General features: G+C 36.3%; 1 protein-coding gene and 1 long non-coding RNA gene across 5 annotated transcripts in view; one reads left to right on the plus strand and one right to left on the minus strand.

Moving 5' to 3' along the window:
- Positions 1-12,270, minus strand: part of LOC135208541 (uncharacterized) — a 462,510-nt gene that overhangs the window by 141,957 nt on the left and 308,283 nt on the right. Inside the window, exon 4 of the long non-coding RNA XR_010313188.1 lies at positions 8,670-8,740. This is a non-coding gene — a long non-coding RNA (uncharacterized LOC135208541). The remainder of the gene's footprint in view (positions 1-8,669; positions 8,741-12,270) is intronic.
- LOC135208540 (prostaglandin E2 receptor EP3 subtype-like) overlaps positions 1-12,270 on the plus strand; it is a 198,280-nt gene that overhangs the window by 67,534 nt on the left and 118,476 nt on the right. For 3 of the 4 annotated variants that reach the window (XM_064240841.1, XM_064240837.1, XM_064240838.1), the window contains exon 2: positions 9,605-9,654. The exons of the other annotated variant lie outside the window; for it this stretch is intronic. The gene's annotated coding sequence lies outside the window, so the exon portion shown is untranslated. The remainder of the gene's footprint in view (positions 1-9,604; positions 9,655-12,270) is intronic. 4 annotated transcript variants of the gene reach the window in all.

A 12,270-nucleotide genomic window follows, 5' to 3' on the forward strand; every position in this document is an offset into this window, starting at 1 on the left:
ACATAAAGACAAGCATGAACGACGTCTTTTTGGTAAAATATCTACAAACTTTTGGTTCAAAGTTTGGCCTCAAGATGATGATATGAAGAAAGATACTCGAAAAACTTTATCAGATATTTTTTTGACACTTTATTGATCTTAAATAGAAAAATATCATTTGATTAAACTTGTTCCTGTCTCTGTCGCTAGCATTTTCAATGAAAGAGAGAGAGAGAGAGAGAGAGAGAGAGAGAGAGAGAGAGAGAGAGAGAGAGAGCTTTACGATAACATTCACACCCAGTGGTATGTTTGACGCATCTATCGCCATTGACAACTGAAAACTCAAAATGAGATTTTTGTTTTATAAACACGAAGTTTTACTGCCACATAAAATCGCGTTAATCATATCAGGAATAAAGTCATATTAGCTCCTGTATGCCTCCAATCCTTTCGATATCTTTTCGAGTTTATGACCAGCAACGTAGCAGAATTCAAGTATATCAAATATATAAAAACCGAATTAGGCACTTCTTGTCACATAGTTACATCGTATAATTCAATCTTTAATAATGACTGTCGTTGAACTTTCATTTTGCGATGTTCACTAATTAACCAAATTAAGCTTATCTACTACTAATGTAATATTCAAACTCGCTCAATCTGTATCATCTTTTTCAGTCTTCGTTTGCTAAATTCACCAACTAATTCACTACACTTTACATTTACTTTTATATTTATTCTTCTCACTTTGCTCAGATCCAGCAGCTACCCAAAACAGGTACAGCTAGTTGATGCTGGAGAGAGAGAGAGAGAGAGAGAGAGAGAGAGAGAGAGAGAGAGAGAGAGAGAGAGAGAGAGAGACTCAGTATTTTTGCCCATATAATTCGATACAATTTTCCTTCTTTCTTTTTTCTGAATCCAGCACCCACGTCTACAAAACACGTTTATTTGCTTTCCAGGAATCCGATCCTGGAACGAAGGTCGCTGTGTATTAAACAGATCAGCCGCGTATCACGACGAAGGCGACTCGTAAAGACTGAAACTGATGTTCTACATTTTTTTCCCTTTGTAGGGGGCGTGGAAGGAGAAGTTTTTCACGAGCTGTGTGTGACCTCTTTCACGCCGCGGTTGCGAGATTTTCGTGACCTGGATGTGGCGATAAGGACGACTACGCGTTTCCAGTGACCTCTCAAAAGGAATTTGGACGTTCCAGAGGGAACACATGTATGCGTGTTACTTGGAATTTGAGGATTATTCTTCAAAATGCTCAAACCATATTTTTAATTCGCGTAATTATATACGTAGCAAAACTTCTTTGGATGTACAGAGTGAACTCAAAATATTCGCAGAGAGAGAGAGAGAGAGAGAGAGAGAGAGAGAGAGAGAGAGAGAGAGAGATTGGTGGAGGGGAGGGTGAGGGAGATGGGGAACGGGGACTGATTCATTCAGCAAAATGTGGCACTTTAATTTCTTAAAGTTTCACCTTGACATACTGTAGGCTAACCTCTTTTCTTTCACGAATTCACAGTCACTCTCAGGATTAAAAGAGAAACTGTGTCACTTTTTTTAAAAAATGCAGCGCAAAATATGAGATGAACTAACAGTCTCTATGGTACAGAAAAAAAAATAACCTAGAAAATATTTCCAAAATTGGTGGAGCAATCTGACACCTACGCGCATGATTGGACGCGTAATAGTGTTAGATAAAATCCACAAACGAGGTATGGTCAGATTTCGCCGGAACTGGTACTTTTCACTCGCAAAATTTTTCGTAAAAATAAAACTCTTTTACTGTTGGAAAACTCCCAAACTATGCACGCTAGCGTATGGAATTGAATTTAAAACAATTCATTCAGGTTTTTAATGGACCAGAATGTAATTTTTTTATACTTATAGTGAGATGGAGCACTGACATAGCTGATGCCTTTGAAAATGAATTAAATACTAATATTACCTTAAAAGCTTACCACCTTTACAAAACTCCAAGTCGTACCCAACAATTCTCCATTTCTAAGAGGTTAAGAAGATTAACCGGTATATATCTGTTCATATACAAAGCAGACTACTACGAATAATCCTTCGTTTCAAGCTTTGTACTTTTCTTTTCACTGTCAAGCTTTGTTCGTTTCTTTCTAGTTTGAAGCTTTGTACTTTTCCTTCCAGTTTCAAGCTGATTTTTCTTCCGGTTTCAAACTTATTGCTTTCTTCAGTTTCAAACTTTTACTTTTCCTTCCAGTTTCAAGCTTGTTACTTTTTCCTTTCAGTTTCAAGCTTATACTCATACTCATTTATACTTAACATTTTCGACAGGACCTCTCTGTTCGTGATGACTGATTGATACCTCGCGTGAGGAACCCGAGAGCAAAGACTTTCTTCAACGTTTATTTGCGACGCTCATTAACGTAATGCTGTCACGTGTTCCGTTTGCCGCATGACGTTTTGTTATGATATCTTGATGTACGTATGTGCGACTCTCTCTCTCTCTCTCTCTCTCTCTCTCTCTCTCTCTCTCTCTCTCTCTCTCATTTCTAGTCTTCTTTCAGTGTTTTCTGGATCTCTCTCTCTCTCTCTCTTTCTCTCTCTGTGTGCAAATTGGTACGTATGAAATCACGAATCAGCTGTCTAGAGAGCCTTCTTTGCTGGTTTTCAAAGCCTTGGAGTGTCCTGTCTTTTTAAGAGTTACAAGAGTTATGTTATATTTCAGAATTTTCACCAATATTTAGAATAAAGAGAGAACGATATACAAACTTTCTCTCTTTCTCACACACGCTATATATATATATATATATTATATTTTATATATATATATATATTATATATATATATGTATATACATACATCCATATATTATGACTGGTGTAGATCCCTTGTCCGCAAGAGTATTTGCACCATGAAGTAGTAAGAAGGAAAGAGACAGGAATAGTTAGTTCATGTGCTTATCTTGAGAACTAAGGCCACTGATTCGATTACTTTCTCCTCATCTGTAGAATGTTCCTTCCCTGTAAATAAAGATCAACTACAGAAGCCGTCTCAGAGGCACTCTCTCTGCAATCGTTTTATCAACTTGCAACCTACATTTGCATTTGGTTGCCAATGCGTCGTTTTGTCAACTTGCAACCTACATTTGCATTTGGTTGCCAATGCGCGTGTCAAACCTCTCCCCTTGGTTAATTCGCGGCTTCCATAATGAACAGGCGTTGAATTTATTTATTTATTTAAGCAACAGATATACCATCCATAATGTGAACAAGTACCAAACGTTGGTGGCAAGACTGAAATCGCGAATTTTCATGCTAATGTGACTAGTTGGTGCGATGCTTGGTGGTAGGCTATTAAGATGCGTGAAACAAAAAAGGAAAAATAGCTCTGTTCGTGTGACACTATCCCCCGGCTTCTGAGATCTCCCGATAAAGACAACTTCCCTGGAGAAGTGTGGGGTTCTGTGCCAAAGTGTGTGATATGAACAATAACTTTAGAGCTAAGGATCGTCAAAATTTGGCCAGTAGCTTTAGATCTGGGCTCAGATAGCGTTGTTGAAGTGTGTCACTTGATTTTATTAACGTTAAAGCATGGGGTACAGTTCCACGAATGCGTGATGTTTTAATCTGTTGCCTGGCATTTAGATTAGGTCAACAGATTGCCTCTTTTAAAGGTTACTGTTTGGAGAAAAACGTTGTCTTATGTTCTTAGAATGTTTATGAGTGTAATATACTCGAGGAAATGGAATTAACACCGCGAAAAATCTTGCGGAAAGAAACCGTTTTAGACATCAACCCTGAAACTGAAGAACGTAATTTCATTCTAGAGAACATTCAGAAAAAGGATGCGACTTTAGACATTGTTGAAATGTAACGAGACACTGAATGAAAGAAAAGAAAATGGATGATTCCGTTGAAAATAATACTGTGACCGAATATAACGAGACACTGAACGAAAGCTTAAGAATAAGGATGATTAAATACATTATACTACTGTGACCGGAGTCAAACTAACCCCCCCCTTCAACAACAAAATTACTCAACTGAAAAAACAATGACTGAAGAGAAGACAACTGATAACCTATTATATCGCGCTCTGCTTACTATAATTATAGTTACGTACCTCCCCCCCCAAAAAAAAAATCTCAAGAAAAAAATTACTGAAAAGAAGATAACAGATGACCTACTATATCTCCCTCCGTTTACTATGTTGTAACGCTTATATATATGAATCTTTATTCAACCATCCTGTGGCTAGCATTAGCTTCGTTTTTAGCTACTGTTGACACAGAGAAGGAAAAAATTCTCACTTTTCCTAGAACGTCAGCGTCTTTGTTTTTCTGTGAATGCTTCTTATTGCGCAATACGACACCCCGGGTGTTAGTTACCAACACATGTGAGATTCCTGTAGACCCTTGATACGGAGAGCAAGACATTACTCCCCGCCCCCCCCCCCCCCCCCCCCCCCCCCCCCCCCCCCCCCCCCCCCCCATTCTTCTTCTTCTTCTTCTTTTTTTTCAGATAATTCGTTTTTCTGACTCAGCTAGGTTGTTGAGTAGAAATCCACAATATTCATATTTGTCTTATTTAGGAAATTTGTCGAAAATATTTTATAAAAAATAGCTTATTATACTTTGCTTATATCTCTTTGTTTCTATGCCCAACAAAGAAATATAAGCAAAATATAAAATATTTTTGATAAAACATTTTCGACAAATATCCTAATTAAGAGAAATATGAATATTGGAAATCTACTCAACATCCTAGCCGAGTCAGAAAAACGAATTATCAGTAGGAAGCTGCCATTATTTTCAGCGAAACATAAAAAAATGGTCTGCATCCTGCACATTATTATTATTATTATTATTATTATTATTATTATTATTATTATTGGAAAAGTAAATCAACAATAATATGTTTGATCTTGTTATTTAAAATACAAAGCAGAAAGCTTTCGAAGACCTGCACGGTCCTCCCTGTCAATCTGAATACCAATTTACTAAACAGTGACCATACAAAAGAACTTTGTTTTTTTGTTTTTTGACTAGTTTTACAAATAGCCTGTTTGATGATGTAGTTGGCTCTTCACGTTATCCCCTCGTTCTCCAACGGCAAACCAGCTAATCGCCTAGATCTTCGAAGTGGCGGTTCGAAGATCTAGACGATTAGCTGGTTTGCCGTTGGAGAACGAGGGGATAACGTGAAGAGCCAACTACATCATCAAACAGGCTATTTGTAAACTAGTCAAAAAAAAACAGTTCTTGTATGGTCACTGTTAGTAATTGTATTCAGATTGACAAGGAGGACCGTGCAGGTCTTCGAAAGCTTTCTGCTTTGTATTTTAAATAACAAGATCAGACATATTATTGTGGATTTACTTTTCCATTTCCTTTTATTAACTCATGCGATTATGAGGTTTCTTTGGATTATTATTATTATTATTATGTTGTTGTTGTTGTTGTTCTTTTATTTTTTTATCTCCTACAATGTGCGCATATTCATCTTGAGCAGAATAAAAGGCTTTTAATTTGTAAAGCAAGCCGCGCAAAACATGCTGTCCGTAGAGAGAGAGAGAGAGAGAGAGAGAGAAATTGCCCACCTTGTTTTTATTCTCGGTGATCCTACCCAAAGCCTGTGCATAAGTTGCCTTTTCTACGTTAAGAGGAAATCCTCCTCCTCACAGCAACTTTCAATGTTTCAGTTTTCTTCGTACTATCATTAATTGCCAGTTAAACGTATAGGCTCACATTTCGCAGAGATCGTTACCTAATATATATATATATATATATATATATATATATATATATATATATATATATATATATATATATATATATATATATATATACACACACACACACATATATATATATATATATATATATATATATTATATATATATATAATAAAAAGTTATATCACATTTCCGTGATTCAAATACATATATCGAGCTACAAATGTCCTTTAATATCTAATTCGCTCTACCTCGGAATTAATATATTTTCATATATGTTTAACCTACGGGGAATTTTCTATGCGATAATAGATTTGCCGGCTGACGGACACGAACCATCGCCACCTTCAAATCAGGACGGCAGTGAAGCCTCGATATATATATATATATATATATATATATATATATATATATATATATATATATATATATATATATATATATATATATATATATGTGTGTGTGTGTGTGTGTGTGTGTGTATGTTAATTTTCTAGGACGAGGTTGCTACCCTTATCCCCTTCTCAATCCTGGCTGAGTTGCACCACAGCCGACTAACCACCGAGTACTCATATTCAATGCACAGCTCATCAAATAAAATGGATTTTCCAGGAATCGGCTCCAAGTCGTATCCTCCCTGTGGGATTGAACTCGTGGTCTCCCGCTGTGTTAGGTAAGGTTGGGGCCACTGAGTCAGGGTAGCGTTTTAGGAATTGTTAACGGCTAAAACCATTTTAAAATCTCCGATATCGAAGCAAATAAATGAAGAGTAATATTTCAACCTAAAACAGCGTTAGCATAACCCTGATAAAAAAAAATAAAAAAAAGGAATAAATGCAGGTCCACATGTTCCGTCGCTTTATTTTACGACAACTATGTGTATTTACACTAAAGTCGTGTCGTCTCTCTCTCTCTCTCGTATCAGCAAAGCGCGGTATCATCTCTCTCTCTCTCTCTCTCTCTCTCTCTCTCTCTCTCTTATCTGACTGAGCGGAATTCCGCTAGACCTAATAACATATCTCTTGTGCGCCGTTGTAGTTTTGTTTAACGAATGTTTGTTTTTGTCCTTTCAGCGAATTTCTCTGCGTGGCAGTAATTCTTGTCACTAACTCGATCTTTTTGTTCCGTTTTTCGAAGCGCGTGCATATGCGTACTTTATTGTATATGTATACAAACTTACTCACACACACACACACATATATATATATAACTGTTATTATGCACATTAATTATGGTTTTTGTATCACTTACAAGACAGAAATATCTCATTACTTTACTTTATCCATTGTATACTATCATTGGTATCATAGATGAGACGTGTATTTTTTTTTTCTTATTAAATATGCATTAACGTCGACTGATGTCTTACTGTCAGATTGTCTGAAATAGACAAGAGAAACTTCCAGAGAAAGACAGGGTGACTTTGCCAGCACACGCAAACTTTCGTCAAGAGTCAGCCAGGGTAATTTTGACAAACTTGTTTTCAGATACCTGTCACCAAAAGACAGCCAAACACTCAAGACAGGTTGTTAACTTCGAACAACTGTCACCTGGGACCGGCAGACAGTGTATTGCTTTCAGACACCTGTCACCAAAAGACAGCCAAACAGTCAAGACAGTCTGTTAACTTCGAACAACTGTCACCTAAGGACCAGTAAATAGTCTATTGCTTCGAATGCTTTCAGACGCCTGTCCCTAGAAGACAGACAGACTGTCAGAAAGTATACTGCTTTCAGACATCAGTCGCCTAAAGGCAGTCAGACAGTCGGAGAGTCTATTACTTTTAGACACCTGTCATCTAAGGACAGACAGACAATCACTTACCGTCAGACGCTTACTCATACCAGAGATAAATTGCCAAGCAGGATACTACAATCAGACCTTGTCATCAAAAGTCAGGCATGCAGGAAAATACCTTCTAATTATTTTTTTTAAAAGTAAAAAATCAAAATTAAAACCTACCCTCTTCATCTGTCATCCAAAGACAGGGAGACAGTCTATTGCTTCAAACAGCCGGTCATTTTGTCAGAAAGACATATATGCGTCGCATAGAACACTGCATTCACTGTATGGCGTTCCCAGTCATTCCATGCATCATGCAGCCTTGTAAACGCTTCCCTGCCTCTGCAGACCCCAATTAAATAAAACAGAGGGGGGAGGGGGGCTTCGTTTCATGTCAGTAATGAATGTTCATGTCTTCGTTTAAATGACATGCGTGCGGATCAGTCTCCCACTTCACTGGTGCCGGGAAATGAAAGTGGGAAATGAATGTGCAATGAAGTGATGGACCAACCGCGCGAATGTGGAGTTCCTTGTGGACGTGTTGTTCGGTCTCGACATTTCAGGAAAAATGTTTTCGGTGACAGAAAATTGATTGCTTTTCCTTTTGTTGTTTGGAATAGATGTATTCAAATACAACAGACAAACGGAGTAAAATATCGTACAAATGGGAATAAAAATGATATTCTGAACTTACAAAACAAAACAAAAAATAAATAAATACATAAATAAACAACACTACCCAGCAATCTACAAAATATCCCACAAGTGGAAATAAAAATGATGATATTCTGAACTTTAAAAACAAAAGAAAAAATTAATAAATAAATAACTAAACAAACACTAAGCAACAATCTACAAACTCATTCAAGCTTGTTCATTCATTGTTTGGAATAAATATATTCAAACAGGCAAACGAAATAAAGTACAAGTAGAAATAAGTAAAAGACTATACTCAGACCTTACGCACCAACAAATGTACATATAGTAAAAAATAAGCTGCAAATTAGCAGGGCCTTAGCAAAGAAAATAAGGCAATGAGCTTATTTACAAAAACTGGTCACCTCAGACCGGGTTCAAGTGGGTAACCTTTTATGGGGTTTCTCAAATTTCAAGATTGCCGAAGCTTTTACGGCGGTAATTTATGTGAATTTAATGATGGCTTATTTACTGAAAAGGGAGGAACAAAGCACACTTACTCTTCTTCTCCCTCTTCTTCTTCTTCTTCTTCTTCTTCCAGCTTGTACGTGCTATGCATATCGACACTTTTCTGAAAGGAAATTTCAGCGGTAATAAATAACTGGATAAAAATGATGATATCAAACGAATGACTTAAACCTATTACCTGAGTCAATTTGTACGTGAATTGATTTTTCGAAACATTCAAACTTTACAAGACAAAACAGCTTTAGACTTAGTTTACGACTTTGATTGTGAAAATAATTAATGGAAAAACAACTACATCACTTCTTCAGCTTGATACATATATAAAAGGCAAGAGACTCCAAGATTAAAAGTCCCTCGTTTGGTGATGCGAAGAATGATCGAGAAAGCAATAGGCGACTGCGACTCCGATGATTAAATTTCATAGAAAAACGGTAACATCGGCTGATTTGTAATCACCGAGACAAATACTATATCATTGCTCCCTCAATAAACAGGTATGTTAGGGACGTTTTGCTGACTATAGAGTTTCTAGTTTCTATGGAGAGAGAGAGAGAGAGAGAGAGAGAGAGAGAGAGAGAGAGAGAGAGAGAGAGAGAGAGGATTGGAGTCAGCGGTCTCGAATCTGCTATATATATCCAAACTGACTCAGTGGAGCAGTATTGAATCCGTGTTCCCACATGAAGTATACGTATATACAATTTGATTACCAAATAAACACATACACCCAGACAGACACACACACGTGTGTGTGTGTATATATATATATATATATATATATATATATATATATATATATATATATATATATATATATATATTACATATGGCGATGATATTTCGAAAGGTTTTTAAAGAAATGCCTTTTTTTTCTAAGCATCCATCTAAGAGAAAACCGGTCCAGTTTAATAAATATACTTAAACTTGCTATTTTTCTGATAGTTAATGTTTTTTTTTTTATTCTTCCCAGATTTCTCCGAGAACCGAACAATCTACGAAGCTTTGAGCGGGAAAGAAATGGTAAGTATATTATTCCACTATTTTTTTTATTACTATTTTCAAGAGGTTTGTAACCTGATTATTTAAGACGCATTCTTTAAAGTACAAAGTTACTTCGGAGACTTCTCCTAAATCTGCAATTATTCTGCTCTTAAAGAAAGTAAATATCTTTCCTTTATAAAAAGATAAAAAATAATGCTCAAGATATCATTTTTCGCGTTTTTTTTTCCATACTAAGGACAGCGATTACGAGATCTTAAAATCTTTCGGGTGACCTTAAAAAATTATTATTTTTTCCAATCAAGACACTCATTGACCCCATGTCGTTCTTCAGGTCAAATCTCCGTGACCTTGAACCTGGTCATCGTTTCCCTACTCATTCGCCTTCCATCGTTCTTTATCATCTGCGTCTTACTCCTCCTTCTTCCTTAGCGCCATCTCCTTAATGATGAAAGACTTGGCGCACGTTTGGTTATTAGAGGTTAAACTTTCCACTGTAATTACGTTATCACGTTTTGCTGCTTTTCCGGTGAACACAATACGAGTGATAATTCGATTAGGCGCTTTCAAGCCGCATTGGTCGAGTTCTGACCGAGCAGGTGTTTCATCATACACACGAGCCAACTCCGGGAAAAATACACAGGGATACACGCATACACATACATACATACATATAATATATATGTAATAAATCTATACACACGTGTTATATACAGTATATATATATATATATATATATATAAAAGATATATATATACACGTTATATACATACTCGCACACGACGAAACACACACGCGTATACACACTAACAAACGTACACATAGACACGGACGTGTACATACAAACAAGAAAAACACCGAACCCAACAGGTATTAGTTTTAGAAATACATGCAAAAACACTTATAAATGTGTATATATTTAAATATACATACATGCATACATACATTTGCATATATGTAAAAATATACATCGAAAATAACCAAACACACACTTATCCACACGCCAACACCTATACACTTACGCACGGACGTGACCACACAAAAATGGAAAATTTATAACATATAATATATATAGACTTCCTCTTTTTTCTGCTAACATTGTGTTGACACTTGGGGAAAATGGGGAGGCCTGACATTATCGCAAATGATCAGTATGGCTGCAAATAATAGGCACACCCTTGTTGGCAGAGCCATCATTATATACCCTGTGACACTCGTGATGAAGAAAGCTTCAGTGTCTCTATGCAAAACAATAAGAATATTAATTGATTATTGGAAATATTTTGATGCTGGAGACTGTTTTTTGTTGAGGTATATATGGCTGGGACAATAGAAAAAAATACACTCAACCTCACACCCATGTGCACACGCACACACGCACACACACACATATATATCAAATTGCTGTCAAGTCAGTAAAATATATTGAAAATATATTTACTGACGTAAAAAATAAAAAATAAAATGCACGTGGCTTGGGTTTATGATTAGCCTCTAAATGCCTACTTGAATGTGAATGATGCACTTAATCTTAGGTCCCAAGATCTCTGCTATTAGGGTTCCATTTTGTCTTTTAATCACTCTCAATAATTCCCCAAATCTGTTCTCCAATCTACCCGAACCTCAATCAAATGGCCCCCTGTCCTCCCACCCCAGGCGGGTCTTTTGTATTTGCATAATTCTCGAAATCTCATCCTTTTTTTGAGTGACCTGTTTTGGATGCTTCCCGAGACCCCGCGAGCGAGCCCGAAATAATTCCAGGAGTGAATTCTCACTCTGAATGCAAATTTCAGGTTTAATTAACTCGTCTTCGAAAAGTTGTAGCAGCGATGAGGCAACTTTTGAAGGCTGGCCAAGGGATTAGCTGAATTAAAAAAAATGTTTCTGTTCGATGTTAGAATTTGATTAATAATAACGATTTTTTAAAACTGTGTTCGAGCCCTTTTTTTTTTTTTTTTCAAAAACTTTCCTACCGCAGTTGAAAAGGTTTGAGATCACTGAAAGGTAAAGTTTACCGAGTTCCTAACTGGAAAACTGAGATTTTTAATAGAGGAAAAAATATTTTCAAAATTAGGTAATGAAGAGACGAAAATCATAACGTAATCCTTCGTTAAAGGTCGGTCAGGACAGGTTCTTTCGATAGCAAAAAAACGCACTCGATTAATATGTACTCAGTTGTAGTCAGCTGAATAAAATGTTCAGTTGCTAAGAATTTATCATATTTCTTCACAAACAGGAAAAGTTTTATTGCCCCCCCACTCTCTCTCTCTCTCTCTCTCTCTCTCTCTCTCTCTCTCTCTCTCTCTCTCTCTCTCTCATGTTTTCTGGTATGTAAAAAAAGAAAAAAAAATTAAGTAGAGTATGCAAAACTCACTCCCGGCTACAATAATATTTTTCAATAATTCATGCTAGCACACATATGATATGCTAGGTCATGGAACTCTTATGTTAGGTCAAGTTGCACTATATTCTTCTTACTACTTTTCATCCGCTCTCTTTGGTCTCTTCTCCCTTATCGAACTTTATCAAGCTATTTTTTTTATGTAATGACATCATTCTAGTGAGCATAAGAGATTCAAGAAATCTAATTCAACGATCTCGTTAAACTAATAATAATAATAATAATAATAATAATAA

Source organism: Macrobrachium nipponense, chromosome 35 (genome assembly GCF_015104395.2).
Source record: "Macrobrachium nipponense isolate FS-2020 chromosome 35, ASM1510439v2, whole genome shotgun sequence".
NCBI classification, from domain to species: Eukaryota; Metazoa; Arthropoda; class Malacostraca; order Decapoda; family Palaemonidae; genus Macrobrachium; species Macrobrachium nipponense.